The sequence below is a fragment of the Dermacentor albipictus genome, chromosome 10, assembly GCF_038994185.2.
Source record: "Dermacentor albipictus isolate Rhodes 1998 colony chromosome 10, USDA_Dalb.pri_finalv2, whole genome shotgun sequence".
NCBI lineage: Eukaryota > Metazoa > Arthropoda > Arachnida > Ixodida > Ixodidae > Dermacentor > Dermacentor albipictus.
The window spans coordinates 45,870,169-45,887,030 of record NC_091830.1 but is presented as its reverse complement, the minus strand read 5'-3'; the positions used below and the strand labels follow the sequence as shown (position 1 = coordinate 45,887,030).

At 49.0% G+C, this 16,862-nt stretch overlaps 1 protein-coding gene across 4 annotated transcripts in view; it reads left to right on the top strand.

Annotated features, from left to right (window-relative positions):
• Nucleotides 1-16,862, top strand: part of Delta (neurogenic locus protein delta) — a 281,198-nt gene that overhangs the window by 58,924 nt on the left and 205,412 nt on the right. The window contains exon 1 of one of the 4 annotated variants that reach the window (XM_070527497.1): nt 84-539. The exons of the other annotated variants lie outside the window; for them this stretch is intronic. The gene's annotated coding sequence lies outside the window, so the exon portion shown is untranslated. Of the gene's footprint in view, nt 1-83; nt 540-16,862 lie in introns of those variants that run through there. 4 annotated transcript variants of the gene reach the window in all.

Here is a 16,862-nt window from a genome sequence, read left to right as displayed (position 1 = left end):
ACTTCTGTCAGTGCGAGAAACTTTTCAAACCAGTTCTGCTGCCTCTCATCGACCCAGGCTCCCAGGATTTGCGTCGTTTGATTGCAGAGCTTTCGGAGTGGGCAAGCGTGTGAACGCGTTTCCGATTCATGGTTTTCCACACGGTTTACCGTGCATCAACGTCGACAGCAGACCGGTCCCTCCAAATTACTGCCGTCGTAGCGAAGTGTTTCACGTCGCGTCTTACAACATGGCGACAGTGGTCAGCATCGTCGAGCAACGTTGACTTATCCGCGTACCCCACTAAACCAATTGCAGAACGCGAAAGCGGGAGAAACAACTGAAGTGTCTGTACTCCGTTTTCGCCAACGTTCTCGTAACAGTGTTTTAAGGACTGCGGAGGGGGCGGAGACAGCGTGTGGTAATTTGGAGTGCCGTCGTCTGCTCTGGTGCCCACAGAGCTGCCTGCGTTTTCTGGATTACTAAATCTCGCAACTTGATCGAGTGGTTCGTCTAAGGATAACTTACGCCCGTCTTACCGGACACAAGAACCTCGAACGGTAAGTTGACTTCGGAGCTCATTTACGTATTCTTTTATTTTATTTTTATCCTCTCCTTTTTGACTTCGAACACACAAACTGCTTAAGATGCTCCTTGAAGCTTGTACGAAACATTCAGTGTGCCTGTGATCAGCGCATTCAGAAAAATACTTGCGCAACTCACTTCTAATGCGCTTCCTTGACTAATTTGCTACGTCTGTGCATTTCCACAGTACTCCTAAAGTACTGATCCAGCATATCTATACGAACCCACACGGCCCCTTTCCGGTAGACGTCCCGTACTTCCTAATGTATCTTGTAGTTGTTATGAAAACAACAGACAAAATGGGGCCAAGTTCAGAAAGATTTTCGTTCGTAACAAATGCTTATTGGCCGGATGCCTTATTGGCCGGCGGATGCCTACACCAATGCGATCGCCCTCACTACTGTCTGGCACAAATTGTTAACAACGGAGCTGTCCGTAGAACTGCTTCACAAATACGCAGGGTGACATGCACTATTGCTTCCCCGCCTTATTTCAGTCTAACACGTGTATACGGAGTGTCGCATCGGTTGGACTGAACGTCTGAAACGCACAAAACTCACCCACACAAAAGAACCTACGCACATTTTCTTTCTTTGCCCTGAAAATTGTCGTTTTTATAGAACGAAGAAATGTCGGTATATCCGACGATCATGTGACACGCTTACATTAGGAGCGTGCCCCAAATTAGGTTGCTGGGACTACGCAGAAATTAGTTTTTGTCGCGAGGAAGCACCGAAGCATGAGCTTCAAGGCATTATTAATTAGAGCATGAAACGTACCATTACGTTTGTTGATCTTAACGTCTGTGTGATGAAGCCGAAGATCAATTGAAATCAACAGCTCGTTACTGCTTGCCTTAATTATACCACAGAACTAAATGCGAAACTGAATTTGTATATGAGTTCCGCCATGTGGTTTCGTACGCATTTCTCCCACAGAAGTTGCAGAAGATACAGCATTGCGTGCAATTCGTTTTCTTCCGAGAAGGGACTTCGCGAAATTGGCCCATTCAATTCTATATGTATAGCTTCTCATGGGGAGTATTAGATGTCTTCTGTTTACTATGGTGCATAAAATTTCTATGCATGTACAAATCGTTCGTGAAAGGAAAAAGAAAATAACGTCCACCCGTACGTAACACGAAGCTACAAAGGGAACCCCTCACGAGTTTTTCAGAAACAAAGCTGCGTAGCTGAAAGAAAAATTCGCCCTGGTCCGGGATTCGAACTCATTGCCTTTACAGGGCGGTCGCTCTACCATCTGAGCTAACCATGGATGGATGGATGGAATGGATAGCAACTTCCTGCTTGAAAGTTCTGTATGTTCCCAGTGCTGATTTCGTCAGCATCCATATTTTCCACAGACCCTTCTCTGTTTATTTAACCTTTTTTAACCGATGAATCTGGGTTTTAATTTTCGTCACTTTGCATTTTCAACCGTAAGCTCCGTTCGAATATCTCTAGCAGCGAACAAAAACGCACCACTGTAAGGCATTCGCTATCCTGACCTAGCGCCCCCCCCCCCCGCCCCCCCAAAAAACCACCACTTATTCAGTGGAGGGGGGCAGGAAAGTTCAATGTTAATCACGTATCCTGTGTATAAGTTTAGTATTCTGAACTTGAAGGTGTAAGCAACATTGTTTTCTGCTCTGTCTTCGTTTGGCCTTGCACTCAACCATATTGGACATGAGTTGTTACTTGCACTGAAAATGTTTGTTACCTTACAAAGGAGCTACAACGTTGTCGTTATATGTACATGATAGAGAGTTTTAGATTAGGGGCTCCCTAATCTAAGACCCTCTATTGTATTTGTCAGTCAACAGTCTACCGTGCCTATCGCAATTAATTATCAACGTTACCTTCCCTTACAACTGTCACAAGTCTTAATTAGGTTCTGGGTTAGCAACTGCATACATTGGCGAGTATGTACTACACATCAAGGCATATCAACAACATATATGTTGTAATGTGATTACAGTAGCACTAAAACGACGCGCTTTGAGCAATATTTCTAAAAAAGAGTGAACCTTACGTAAAGATAGACGAAAACAAGAAAAGAAATCACTGGTCGCAACCCCTATTGCTCAATATAGATAATGAAGGGAAAATAACAGAGCTGTTGTGCTTGCTTGCTACGTTAAAGTGAATAGAGCCTCGCGCTCCAACACGCATAAACTCATTCACGCATACACGCACACACCCCTGGAGAGCATTTTGAAATAATAATCCATCCCACTAAACTGGTTCTGTATTTCTTGGTACCTTGTTTCGTGTTACTAAAAAGCAATGCTGAAGTCATTTAGGAGCCGCATTTGATTCTTTCAAAGCTCTGTTTTTCGCTAACCTGGCGGGGGAGAAAAAAGAAGGCACAATGTTAGTGGTTTTAAAAAGGAGGCGAGCTTTTTTTTTTCTCTCTTAATTTCACGGCGAACTGGGGCATCGGTACGTCAGCGTGACGTCACAAATCCTAAAGCATACCCTCGTATATCTGAGCAGTTTTGGTGCCAGGAAAGGTTCTCGAAACTTGTCAGGTTGAACCTCTGGTTCTTACAGAACGTAACGCAGCCCTTCTGTACCGATAGGCCATCGATCCGTGCAGGCGTTATGCATCCATGACGTCATGGCGGGCTAGTGCGGGAACTTCCCGGCGACGTCGCCACCTGTCTTCCCTCTTTTTGAGTCGCTTCCGGCTCCCCTTCTCTCACAGCAAGAGTGCCCTTTTGCTTTTGGCCTGACTTAACGCGCATTCGTTTAGTGTCCCCCTATAACAACTTCGTTTAGGCTGTTTTTTATGCGTTGCATATTGCAATCACTCAGTTCAGCCCTTGGGCGCGGCCGGGCAGCCACCATTGAGGGTATGAGCCATTGTTCATTGCTGCGCGTCTCATAAGTGGGTCTATTCTCTTTTAAGTTTGCTATGTTTGTTATTAAGTTGCTTCTATCTTTATGCGTTGCATATTGCAATCACTCAGTTCAGCCCTTGGGCGCGGCCGGGCAGCCACCATTGACCTTTAGCGCAACCACGTGACGTGACGTCACGACAGCCGGAGGAAAAGCTGGGCCCCAACTCGCGCAATGTGCAACGCGTTCTTGGCTTAACCAAGCTAAGCCTGGCCATTTTTTTTTTTTTTTCGAACAGGCACGTTCACTCGAGCCGTTTCTATACGCTCTTCCGTCTCTTGGCGCAAGTGTCGCTTTTCATTCGAAGGTCAGCAGTCTTTTGAGCATATCTCCTGTGTCGCTGATACTGCCACGTCAACGCGGCAGTCTGTGTGTAAGATGCGAGCGGGACGTCATCGCAGCAGTGCGTCGCAAGTCAGACTTGTCGCAGATCTTGCACTTTTGCTCGACGAAGCGGTCCGACGCGTAAGCCGACACCCGTCGCAAGCCTCGCGAAGGGTTACACTTCGCCACGCGTCGCTGTGACGGGCGCTGATAGCAGAGCAGCAGGAGGGAGATGTCTCGAACCAGCATCGCCGCGATCCCGATCTGTGCGGGCGAAAGCATTCGGCTGTTCGCTAGTACCGTGCAACGTTGCTGAAGCTGAACGAACCCGGCCTGGTGGGCCTGGGAATGTGGCCCGAGCACTTGAAGACCCGGTGTGACTGTTGGAATTGCGCTGCTGCAGCTTCAGCATGCTGGACGTTCACCTCCTGTTCCAGATGTGCTGCCTGTATCCAGGAACGAAGGCTAGCTGAGAGAGCATGCTGTATAAGAGCTGCCATGGTGAGAACGAATCTCAATTAGAGGCGTACGTTTGCTCACGGACTTCGTAAGTTAATAATTAATTATGGGGTTTTACGTGCCAAAACCACTTTCTGATTATGAGGCACGCCGTAGTGGAGGACTCCGGAAATTTAGACCACCTGGGGTTCTTTAACGTGCACCTAAATCTAAGTACACAGGGTGTTTTCGCATTTCGCCCCCATCGAAATGCGGCAGCCGTGGCCGGGATTCCATCCCGCGACCTCGTGCTCAGCAGCCTAACACCATAGCCACTGAGCAACCACGGCGGGTGACTTCGTAAGTTCGCTGAGCCTCTCTGTAATTCCAGGATGAGGAACACTCCCCACGCTTTTACTGAAATACGTCTCTCCGTCATAGGGCAAGCTTCACGAAAAAAGAAAGAATAAGTATCACGACAAAAAGGGGAAAATTCTTACCCGGGGGGGGGGGGGGGGGGGGTGGAGGAACCCCTTGCTTTAACGCTCTCAACAGTTTTTTTTAAGCTTTTTTTTCTTGTGATGTCAAATTGTAGTCTGTGCTAGTACTGGCTCATGAAGCCTCTTTTGTGGGTTATGTGTACCTCCGAGATGCGTAATCAGACATGTAATATTACTTGAGATGCAATTTATCCCAAGTGCTTTCACCGTTTCCTGAAACCACTCGTGGGAAGCCTCGGGCCTTGTAATTTTCCACTTACGCAAAATAAAATAAAGCGAAAAAAAAGAAAGCGGGAAAATACGCGAAGATGTGCATAAGAGTGAGCTCACTGCATGCCAAATTCGCCGCAGGATACTGCGCCACAGCAAACGTAGACGTAAAGGTTTAACCAAGGTTACTCCGTCTTGCTATTGTTCGCCAACGTGCACCTAAAGCATGCGAATCCATGAATACTTTGTTTAGCGCAAAACAACAGACACAAGAAAGACGACAGGACAAGGCGCTTTGTGTATGTTGTTTCGCGCTAAACAAAGTATTCATGGATTCGCACCAACTACCCCGCCAACGCATTGTGCTGAACTATCATGCGATTCATGTTCAAGAGCATCTACGTCAGTGGCATCGCCGGTAAGCGAGACCTAAAGCTGCAAACACAAGTACTTTCAGTTAAGGTTTTATGCGAGCAGCCTTTAGTGATTGCCTTTTTTTTCATTATTGCAATTCATAGATGTTCTTTTTTCTCCCGTAGATTTCCTTTTCGTGATCAACTCACGCTCGTCCGCGGGGGAGGGGGGAGGTGGATGTTGTCACAGGTCATCTTATGCCAAGTACTACACAAAAATTCCGGGGGGGGGGGGGGGGGCAAGCCCGGCGTGTGCCCTCCTGGGTGTGCCCCTGGGCCCCGGGCTGCAGCGATTAATTGGCCTAGATAAACCTACTCTGGCGCAGGTTCTACAGGCTGACTGCCAATCGCGAATTCTGGTACTGTTTGAAGTTTCCGAGGGTCCCGTTGCAGTCTTTGACTTTGGGACCCTCGTCTGTATATTGTATCTTTCCAATGCATTGTATTTAAAGAATAATAAACTGAAACTGAAACAGGCCGTCGAACATTACCTTAGTCTTCTGCAAATTAGCATTCGAACCAGCTTGCAGACATTGCCTGTTAAGGTCTTCGGTCATTTGTTGTAGGTTATTTCCAGCGTTGTTGAACAGGACAATGTCATTCTACGAACCGCAGGTTGCTGAGGCGCTACCTCGTTGATTCTCACACCTTATCCTTAGGACAGCTAAGGAAGCATAAAAATAGGTTCCAGCGCATACGGCAGACATTACCAAGTCATGAGCGGCAGCTCACTGCTATCCTCGAAAAAAAAATGAAGTGTACAATCCTTCCGGCCTACAGGTATTAACGTACGGGCCAGAAACTCTACGGTTACAACACACGACCTGGAACAGAAGCCAAGCACCGTGCAACCAGCGGTGGAACGAATAATGATAGTCGTAGCGTTGAGATACAGAAAGACAACGATGTGCATTATAGACATCAAACAGGGATAACCCATATTCTAGGAGACATCGGGAGGGGAAAATTTGGAGCTGGGCAAGCTACGTCATACGATGGGCAGATATCGGGTGGTCTGTTATGGAGCGACAGAATGGGTGCCAGGGGAAGGTAACTGCGCAGTCGAGGACGACGGGGAGTGAGGTGGTGTGCGATGAAATTAAGAAAATTTGCAGCCACTACTTGGAATCGGCCAGCGCGAGACAGGGATAACTGGAGATCGCCGGGGGACGCTTTTCATGAGGCCTTCCTTATATTGTTAAGGAAAGAAGAGAGGCTTAAAATATATTTGCAGGGTAGGTACAACGCGCCCACTGGCATACATACAAGACGGAAGCCAGTCCGCGCGGCACCATCGAGCGTCGTCGTCTTCTGTACCGTCCTCACCTTCGTCTCTGGCGGCGCTGGCTAACAACATGAACGGGAACGCGCAGTCATATCTCAAAGCGAAGCGTTGCGTGGTAATATGTCCCGGACCACGTGACCGCATCTTAAGCCACTATAGCCATCAAACCAGATCGCGTAACTTATAGCGTTGTGTTCGTGCGTGCTATTTATGTGCATAAGCACTCACCACTTCTGTTATCATCATCATCCATCCCAATACTTTCACTCCCCTTCCCTCTTCCCCAGTGCAGAGTAGCAGACTAGAGCGCACTAGCTCAGGTCGACCTCTCTGTCTTTCCTATCAGTAAATCCAATTCAATTCAATTCGTGTGTGCACGCTATAGCTATATGCACACCTTCGTATGGTATACATTTGCATCCGCTTAATAGCGTATGTTTAGCCTCGTAGAGTCTCACTGCATGCTTTTAGTGACACACTATACGAGGCGTACCGTGTGCGTCAACGGTTCCCTCGCCGCTATTTCCGCGCACGGCTGTCGTGGAGCGTAAGCGAGCTTTCGGTGTCGAAAGCGGTTTTCTTCAGATTGCCGAAGAGGAAACGGCGTGTATACTGTTTCAGCGCGGTATGCGGCTTCACTGCGTGTCCTGACACGCCGTGAGGCAAAGAAAGAAAGAAAGAAAGAAAGAAAGAAAGAAAGAAAGAAAGAAAGAAAGAAAGAAAGAAAGAAAGAAAGAAAGAAAGAAAGAAGGAAAGAAAGAAAGAAGGAAAGAAAGAAAGAAAGAGCTGATTTGAGGTGATTTGAGAATCTGAGAAAGACAGCGAAAAGGGCTTGGCGAAATGGCTGTGGGCGCACTGGTTTCACAAACAAGATGCGGTGCAAGGTGCAGTGGTCTCACCCGAAATCACTGGCAAGAAAGGAAGTACCTACGCCAACCTTATCACGAAACGCAAGAAGAAGAATACGGAACAAGAAATAAAACTACACAGCACATAACTTTCGGTAATCGTGTATGATCACGTGAGACCTTATTGCGAGACATCTGTACAATTTTCGATGTCAATGAAGCATTGCTGCATACGGAGATGATTGAATATACGTGTGTATATATATATACATATATATATATATATATATATATATATATATATATATATATATATATATATATATATATATATATATATATATATATATATATATATATATATATATATATATATATATATATATTCAATCATGGGCGATGGTTTCGTAGTGCTAAATTCTATAGCTATGGATCGTTATTTACAACACACTGCTGGCATTATATACATTGCTACAAAGTGTTCAACTATTTATGAAAGCTCTGGCTGTCGACTTCGACTCCGATATATGAGCTTTTAACCGTCTCCCGTGCGCGCTGACAGTTGTTTGCGTGTTTTGTTTTTTTCTTAATTTATCTCTCCTCGTGTTTATACTTCGCCTTCTTTGTCCTCGTGAGCCGCCACGGCAAACGCTGCTCACACCACCATGGGTCAGCGCAGTTCGTCATAGCGGGTAGGTGATTCTTTCCATGCTTATGGTCGTTTTTCGAGCGTCTGCTTTACTCAGACACGTTCAGAAACACGCGTTACTTCTGGATACACCTTCATAACTGCTTATCGATTAGCGCCGTTGCATAAACATGTGCCAGGGGGCAGCGGCTCGACTAAGGCAAACACTCGAGGCGCTCATCCACCTCTCGAATGCGTACAAGCGAGCCGCTCGGCCTTCGTGGATATTATTATTATTATTATTATTTGTTTTGCACACATATACACATATACACAGGTAACAGGAAAGGGAAAGCGAGGAGCAGGCTGGCAACTGCCACCGGAAGGGGCACAACGTCTGCCTACTCTTCTGAAGGGAGGCGACAGCAACACAGAAATGGAAGATAGGAAGGAGGGGAGGAAAAAGGAAAAAGGAAAGGAGAGCAACAGGACAAATTTAAAGACCAAAGTAGAACACTGCAACAAGACAAATCTAAAGACTAAAGTAGAACTCTGCAGCCGGAATTAAAGTGGATATCGCATCTTCGCATCCTTCGCATCTCGCATCCTTCGTGGATATCGCATATGGAAAGGATGCGCACCGCCGTTTGGCGACGCGCAGTTTTAGTCTCGAGCTGGACGACTCCGCCTCACCACAGTGAACTGTGCGCTGCGCACCTTTAAAGTAGCCGCCATCTTCCTCGCACGAGATGCCGACGTGAAAATTCGGAAAGAAACTACAACAACAACGACAAAACTGTCAGACTCCAGCCGTAGCTGGCGGCTACGTAATGCGAATCATTGCACGATTTGTAGAGAACGGTTGCGTGAATAAGCTGACAACTGCGTAGCGAACGGTTATTTAGAGATTGTGGGCCCCCGTAGGGGGTGTTTATATTTACAATAAGTACGACAGAATGCTTCTAATGGGAAGATATAAGGTTGAAAGGAAACTAAACCCAGCGGCACACATCTGGTGGTCTCAGGGGCACACGTTCCAGTCGCGGCAGTAACACATACAGAGCGACGCATACCAAGTGACACATACCCAGCGGCAAACCATGTGGTACATAATTTCAGACTGCGCCCCGCGGTGGCTAAGCGGCTATATAGCGTTGAGCTGCTAAGCACGAGGTCGCGGGATCGAATCCCGTCCACGGCGACCGGATTTCGTTGGGGGCCAAATGCAAGAAAAAATAAAGCGTCCATGTCCCGTGCATAGGGGCACGTTAAAGATCCCCTGGCGGTCGAACATCCCCCCCCCCCCGCCTCCATCCCTGCACACACACACACTATGGTGTGCCTCATCATCAAATCGTTGTTCTTGGCCCATAAAACTCGACAATTCAATTCAAAAAGTTTAGGCTGCACTGTCAACCGGATCGGTCCACAAGAACGGAGAGATACACCGTGCCTGCCTACCTGCATGCAAAAAAAAAAAGAAAAGAAGCATGGCTGGCCTCGAAGGCACGAAGGGTTCGCATTGAAAATTGACCGTGACTAGTTTTCTGTCACGGAAGCAGGCATGCTCACGGTGAAGCGTGGTCGCCCTTCCCACGAATCCGTTTCTCCTTTCCCACGAGCGCAGCGTCGTCCTTTGCCCGCTACAGTATCGTTTTACCGTGGCCTCTGAAACGCGTGCGCGGAGTTACCACTTTCAGAGCCAACGGCCCGCATTTCTAAACCTCGCAGAATCTATGACACGCATTAAACAAAAAAATGTAAAAAAACGCGGAAATTACCGAACGCGAGTTTTGGACGATAGCTCAGTGATTGGCGCGTCTGGCTCTCGATCTGCACACCGATCTCGGGGCGCGAGTGCAATCTACATTGACGCGCAACATCTTTTTTTTCTTTGCCTCGCCCTGTGGTGAGGGTAAAGCTGAGGACGACGGTGCGGGTCGTCTCACAGGTTCTCCCGAGAGGTATAAAAAATAAGAAGAAAAAAGCAAAACGGGGAAATAACCGTTGCGTGCAAGAAGTCGTTGCCAATCCGGTTGGCTTAAGTTGCCTTCTTCCTGCTTTCCGAAAAGAAAAGAAAAAAAGTAAGACAGAAACGAAATGCACCGGATTAACAACGCCCAGCTAGCACGTGACGGATCTTCTTTCCTTTTCTCGTAACTCCTAATTCTCTGAAGAACCTGCAGCACCGCACCCCCTGCAACACCCCCCCCCCCTGCCCCGCCCTTGTCGTCCGAGAGAGAGAGAGAGAAACAACTTTACTGGTCCATTGCGAACTGAAACGCGTTAAGCGTCTGATGGGGTGGCTCCCTCTTCGCGGGTCCGATTCCTCTTAATATCACAACTAATCCGCCCGTTTGAGCGTCTTCGCTAATTCCCGAACCCTAGCACTTACCTTACTTATTTTCTCACTCGCTTATTCTCCCCATGTCTTGGCCAAGAGTCAGATAAGTAAACGCTGTCAACGAAAGCAGTGGTTGCTTGATGAAGACAGGTACACTTGTGGAAAACCTTGGCTCCAGGCTGAGGTCTCTCACGTTTGCGTCCCTGCCGTGATCTTCTCTAAAAAAAAAAAAGCCGTAAAGAATTTCTTTGCTGAAAGTGGTATCTTCATAAACGTATTAACACCTAGCAAGCGCTTCTGCATATATTTCATTCTAAATTTGGTATTATTTGACTGTTTTGTATTCAACTGCAGAACATTCAATCCTTTATTTTTATAATGAGAGCCGTTTTATTACGTTTGTGGAATGTGCTTTGTCTCTGGAACGTTTTTCGTATTACCCCACGCTGGTCTCTATCGCTTGTTGGACACTGTGTCGTTTGTGGAGATGTCGGCGGCACAAAAGTTGCCGATATTTCTGATTTCATCCAAATCACTCCCTCAGCCTTCTTTCGCCGATTGTCGATCACACGTCCTCACCATACTCCCGTGAACCCTTTTGTATTGCTTGGATTGCAAAAAACACAGCCTTGTCTTGGCTACAAGAAACACACGACAAGATGACAGCATATTCCATCATACTCAGCAGATGTGTACGACATGGTGCCGTGGGCCTCAAGTATTGGGCTCACGGGACTGTTAGCAGAGAACACCGACACATAAACGAACTGCCACACAAACAAACGCGATATCGAATGCATGTGAACACATAAATGTTATTTGCAAGTTACGCGAATCTCAGGAGTCATTTTCACGAATGGCTCCGTCGACAACGACAGCTCAGCGGTATTTCGTGATAACGGCCCTCAAGGCGTGCCGGGCTCCCCGACTTGACCATCGCCACCTCGTCGACAGTGCCCGAGAGAGTGTGGCCATTGAGAGAAAGTTGAGGTCCGGCCGTTTGGAGCCCGCTGCCGTGCTCTTGGACAGCCCGTCCGCTCTGCAGTTGCCGCAGCAAGGCATTGCTCGTGGAGAGTTGCGTGCAAATGTCGTTGCTCATTGTCAAAGAGCGGTGAGGACTCGGTCACACCATGAAGTTTCGGAATCTTTCGCATGTAGGCCTAGGTGGCAACGAGGTAGCTGGCAGGCCTGCTTGAGATGCCTTAGAACGTAAGTCATCAGAGAACGCTCAGTTAGAGATCGTCAGCGTCTTCTCAAACAAACTGCATGTCGCCAGTCATTTTTTCTGTCTTCGTGGTCGCCATCTTCCAGTGCTGTGAGGCCTTCTTTCTGCATCGTATCTGCACGTGGTCGGCGCATACTTCGGCATGACCGCATAATTAAGAACTGAGTCGCCTAGTCACCTTTACGTGTCACCTGCAGTATGCTCACGCTGGTGTTGAACACAACCTTCTGGAGTGGCCCGTAGCTGCTACAGAGCGGAAAACTCTGAGTTACTTCACCGTTGAGACGCTTCCCGTGTGGTATGTCCCTGCGAAACAGCAGGACCTTCAGTATAGAGACGTGCACGTCCCAGCTATTCCTAGGTGACGTGGACTTCGCTTGTGAGTTGCGATGCTTAGCACATCCATTTCAGAACGTCGTGTCGAGAAAGTGGGGTGGGCCGTGGCGGGACATCGTGCACTGGATTGCTCAGAGGGCAGGCGTCCACTGCTGCGTACTCCAGGGTAGCGTATCGTACTGCTGCCGAGTTGTAGCGGCGCCTTCCTAACGAAGCTCGACCGACGTTACTTATTGGGTAGCGTGGCGTTGTCGGCGGGCTGCAGCCATCCGGTAGACCATGGCGACCAAGCAAGGGCGAGACGATTTGCTAGTGCGAAACTTTCACGGTTTATTCGAAGGTTGGTGAAAGAAGATGAGAAGAGCATGAAGTGCTCAAAAAGTCCATTTCGGAGCCCCTTAAATAGGCTCTCTACAATCGTGGGAGGGATCTTGCTTCCGTCGACGTCACGTGACCGGCACAGAAAGTCTGCTGCAAGGAGGAGGCCGTCCCACCTCCTGGAATTGTAGACTCTTGTCCGTCTCTTTTGCGCGTTGCTGGTCTGTGAAAGTTCTCCTGTACACTTTGGCCGTTCGAGAAAAGGGCCCCTCTAAAGTCGCGCGCACGCACGCACACACGCACACACACACACACACGCACGCACACACGCGCACACGCGTGCGCGCGCACACACACACAAACACACACACTAAAGAGGCCTGTAAACACTGCGGGGCTTCCGCCAGACCGGCAGACACTCGAAATGGTCATGGCGAATCAAGCAGTCACGCTTCATTTCGACGAGGCATGGTGAGAGAAGGTCGGGTGAAATCCCTTTCTGCACGTGGTGCCACACGCCAACCGTTACACCACTTAGCTGAGCGCATCCGTCTCGTTTGTTCATCCGCTTCGCGCTGCGTTTTCTGAATGACGACGCACGGCCGATGATCAAGTTTCAGCCGAAAGGCGCGGCGCCTGGTGGAGCGATTGCCGGCAGGTCGCGGAAGGCTAGATTCGCCTGCAGCCGACATCGCGTTCCTCCTTATCGTTGTTCAACAGAACGCGAGCGAAAGCCGCCTTGGCTTCAACGCGCTCGCAGTAAGAATGACAAGAGATTCCATCTCGTGCCCGCGAGATGTTTACCGTAAACTTACCATAAACACGGCCACGACCATCCTGGACCACAAGATGTTCACCACGAGTTGTCCACCGAGGCAACAACGTGTTTACTTCTTATTCTGTTGTAGCGCAAGCTGAACAAGGACAACAGAAAGGCACATCTGACGCACGCAGCGCTAACTTTTGACAACAGATTTATTTCCCGTTCTCGTCGCTATGCTCTGTGCGTGTCAGATGTGCCTTTCTGTGGTCCTTGTGCAGGTTGCGCTACAACAAAATAAGATATGCCGTACCGAGAAGCCCCTATCCTCATCGACATGTTCAACAACTTTACGCAGACTGGACTCGAGGCCTTTCACCGAGTCAAAGATACTCGGACCGTGGCCACACCCGTCACTGGCTCGAAAAGCGATTCGTGCACCAGTGCGGTACTTGAAGTGCACGGGCTTAACAGACCGTTTATAGTGTCCCTGTGTATGGTGTCTCTCCTACACGTACTCAGTGGTTACTCTCTCCCTTTCATCCTCTTTCTATTCCATTTTCCCCCACCCACAGTGTAGGGTAGCAAAGCGGATGCTGTTCTGGTTGACCTCCCTGCCTTTCCTACCCTTGTTTTCTCTCTCAACAACGAAGCGCACACGTACGCAGATACGTCACAGCAAGTGGCCATAGCGATCCGTCCGCATGTATGTTGTCTCGCGAACCTAACCGTCGATTGCGAAGGTGCCGCACAGGAGCGATGTGACTCCGCGACGGGTTTGTTTCTCGACGGGAGTTCAAAAGCAAGAAGCGATCGAGTGACCGTCGTCGCCCCATAGACGTCACCCAAGCGCGTCCGAATAATCGTGAAACTGCGCTCGCGTGCTCGAGGCCGATCTCGGGAACCGGTCTCTCTTCATCGCACATACGTCAGAGAGAGAGAGAGAGAGAAGGGGAAGGATCGCGTCTATGAGATCGCGTGCGTCCGAAGCCTGCTCTCGCTTCGCTCTTGAAATCAAAAACGTGCGCGACTTGTCACTGCCGCCGGGGGCAAACGATCGGCGAATTCTCCGCTCCCCCTATTCTCTCTCTCTCTCTCTCTGTCTTTGAGGCAACGTCAATCGGAATCGTTAGCGAAGCCCTCTCGAATACCTCTTTCTTCTCTCTTGAATGTCGCCGTCTGCGCATCTGGTTGAGGTAAATCGGTGCAGCAGTTCGGGGGGCCGCCGGCATCAAGTTGGCCTCGCTCGGATTTGTGAAGCCGCGCTCGCGCAGAGTGTATATAAAATCTATCTATCTATCTATCTATCTATCTATCTATCTATCTATCTATCTATCTATCTATCTATCTATCTATCTATCTATCTATCTATCTATCTATCTATCTATCTATCTATCTATCTATCTATCTATCTATCTATCTATCTATGATCTATCTATCTATCTATCTATCTATCTATCTATCTATCTATCTATCTATCTATCTATCTATCTGTGTCTGTCTGTCTGTCTGTCTGTCTGTCTGTCTGTCTGTCTGTCTGTCTGTCTGTCTGTCTGTCTGTCTGTCTGTCTGTCTGTCTGTCTCGTGCATGACGGTTTGTAGCTGTCTGGCTCCTTTCCCTTACAAATAAAGGCTCGGACGGGTTGTCTGTGGACGTCTTACAGACGTCTCATAGAATTCTCTTGTCCGTCGTCAAGATATATGGGCCGTGTTTGTGCAGCCCGTATTTAGGCAATCTGAACTTATGGGCTTATGTAGTTTGTTGGCTATCTGATAGCCTATGCGGACTGTGAGTCGTAGAAACTATCCTCAGACATTTACCAGAGTGGCATATTATACTTGTTCGCGTGTTCAGCAATGACACCCCCTACGCGGCCTGTTGTAGGTTCAGTCAAGGCACGACAATCATGGCATGTTGCACACAACGCCATCCTACGGCAGCTCATTGCAGCAGGGGCGCTTATAGATCAGTGTAGCAGGTTGCCCATTCTTTGATTGGCGAAACGTATTTTTTGTGAGGCTGGACATTGAAGTGTTGGGTATTAGAGAGCGAGAGAGGCTACGCGAGAGGAAAATCGGGGGAAGGGAAGAAGACACTAAAAACGTCAACTGTCGTCTGTCGCCAACTGTCAACGCGAAGCTGTGCCTAGACGGGAAGCGTTATAGCTTCCACTTACAGATCCATTTGGACGCCTTGCAGACTGTGTGCCTATAGGAATCCATATTTCGTGATCTTGACTACGGAGGCTGTCACACAGTATAGTTGCAACGACTACAAGTTTGGACCATGGGTTCAAAAACTACTGTAGATTAAAATTTATCACGGACTGTGTTTTACCCTCTAATGTACTCTGGCCATCCTGGCCACAAGACTTCGTCTACATCTTTTGCTGACTGTGAAATGTGAGGAAACACCAAATTCGTTCTAAAGCAAGCATTACTTATCGAATATTTAGTCGCATTGAACACTTCTATGCGGAACACCTTGCTTTTAGCCAATACGGCCTCTTGAAGATAGCTGGGCTGTTTCCGTTCATATTGTTCGAAGGGGTACACTAAAGGACATCTGTGGAAGACGAAACATTTTGCCTGTCGTTAATACGGGTGCCACGGGGGCACGTTTGATCACAATCGAGCCCGATGGGGAACGAATTTCTCGACCACGCGTGTCTCTTGCTCAAATCTTGCGCAACGGAGCCAATCGCGACCGAGGAATTCGATGCGGACCAGGTTCCATTGCGATATAGAAAGTGCCCCGTGCGACGCGGGCATCAGCGCTCCGCGTTGACCGTTGGCTCTTGGGTACATACATGGCTTCCAGCGTTGCACGGTACTAGGGACATACGAGTACCGACACACCCTCCCGCACGGCTTTCCCTTCCCCATCGAGATGTCGCGGCGGCGTCATTCGCGTACAGCTGTTGGCTCGCAAACCTTCGCTGGAGGACGAAGCTGGAGGAGGGGGCGACGGTGGACGGGGCGTCGTCGCCACGCTGCCACACTTGTTCCTTGCGCCGCTTCTGTTGCTGCTCGACGAGATACGCGCAGTCGACGCCGAGAAGCGTGGGAAAAATTGGTCCGTCAAGAGAGGCCTGTCCTCTTGGCTGGGAAGGCGCGCGTTATCGCCGCCGCTCCCGCTTCGATTAGCGGCCGCCGCTAATCGACCTGTTTGAGTCCGAGTGTGCACCCGAGACGGGAGGAGGATGAGGAGGAAGTGGGAGGAGGAGAGGGGGGTCGAGAGGGAGAAGGGGCGGGAGTGGGGATCGAACGCGTTTGTGGCGATAGGAAAGAGACCGCGAGTGAACAAACCTGCTCCTTCCGCGGCGAGCGCGACGTATTTTGTCGTCTGCTACGCACAGGCCTTTCATTTTCTCAGATCGTCTGTTACTACTTCTGTAGCCAACAGACGTGGGTGTTCTACCAATGCTCTTGACTGGGCTAGTGTTAGGACTGGGCCGCGTTAGGCTTACTGCTACAGTAAGCCTAACGCGGGCTGAATTCCAGCCCCCTCTACACGGACAGTTCCTTACTACAGTAAGGACGACGACTCGAGCTACAGGGGCCCCTTCCCGCGATATGTTCGACGTTCAAACCCAAGCGTCCAAGCACGAAAAGCAGCGGTCCATCGAAATCCCTCCTCTCTATTCCGCTGTACAGGTGCTTGGAGGTGTTTTCCGACTCGTTCATCTTACGGGTCAGAGAGCTTCAAATTTCAGCACGTCTCCGATAACCCGAACAGCCACTCGGTGGGCGAATTTGCCCGCTCGCA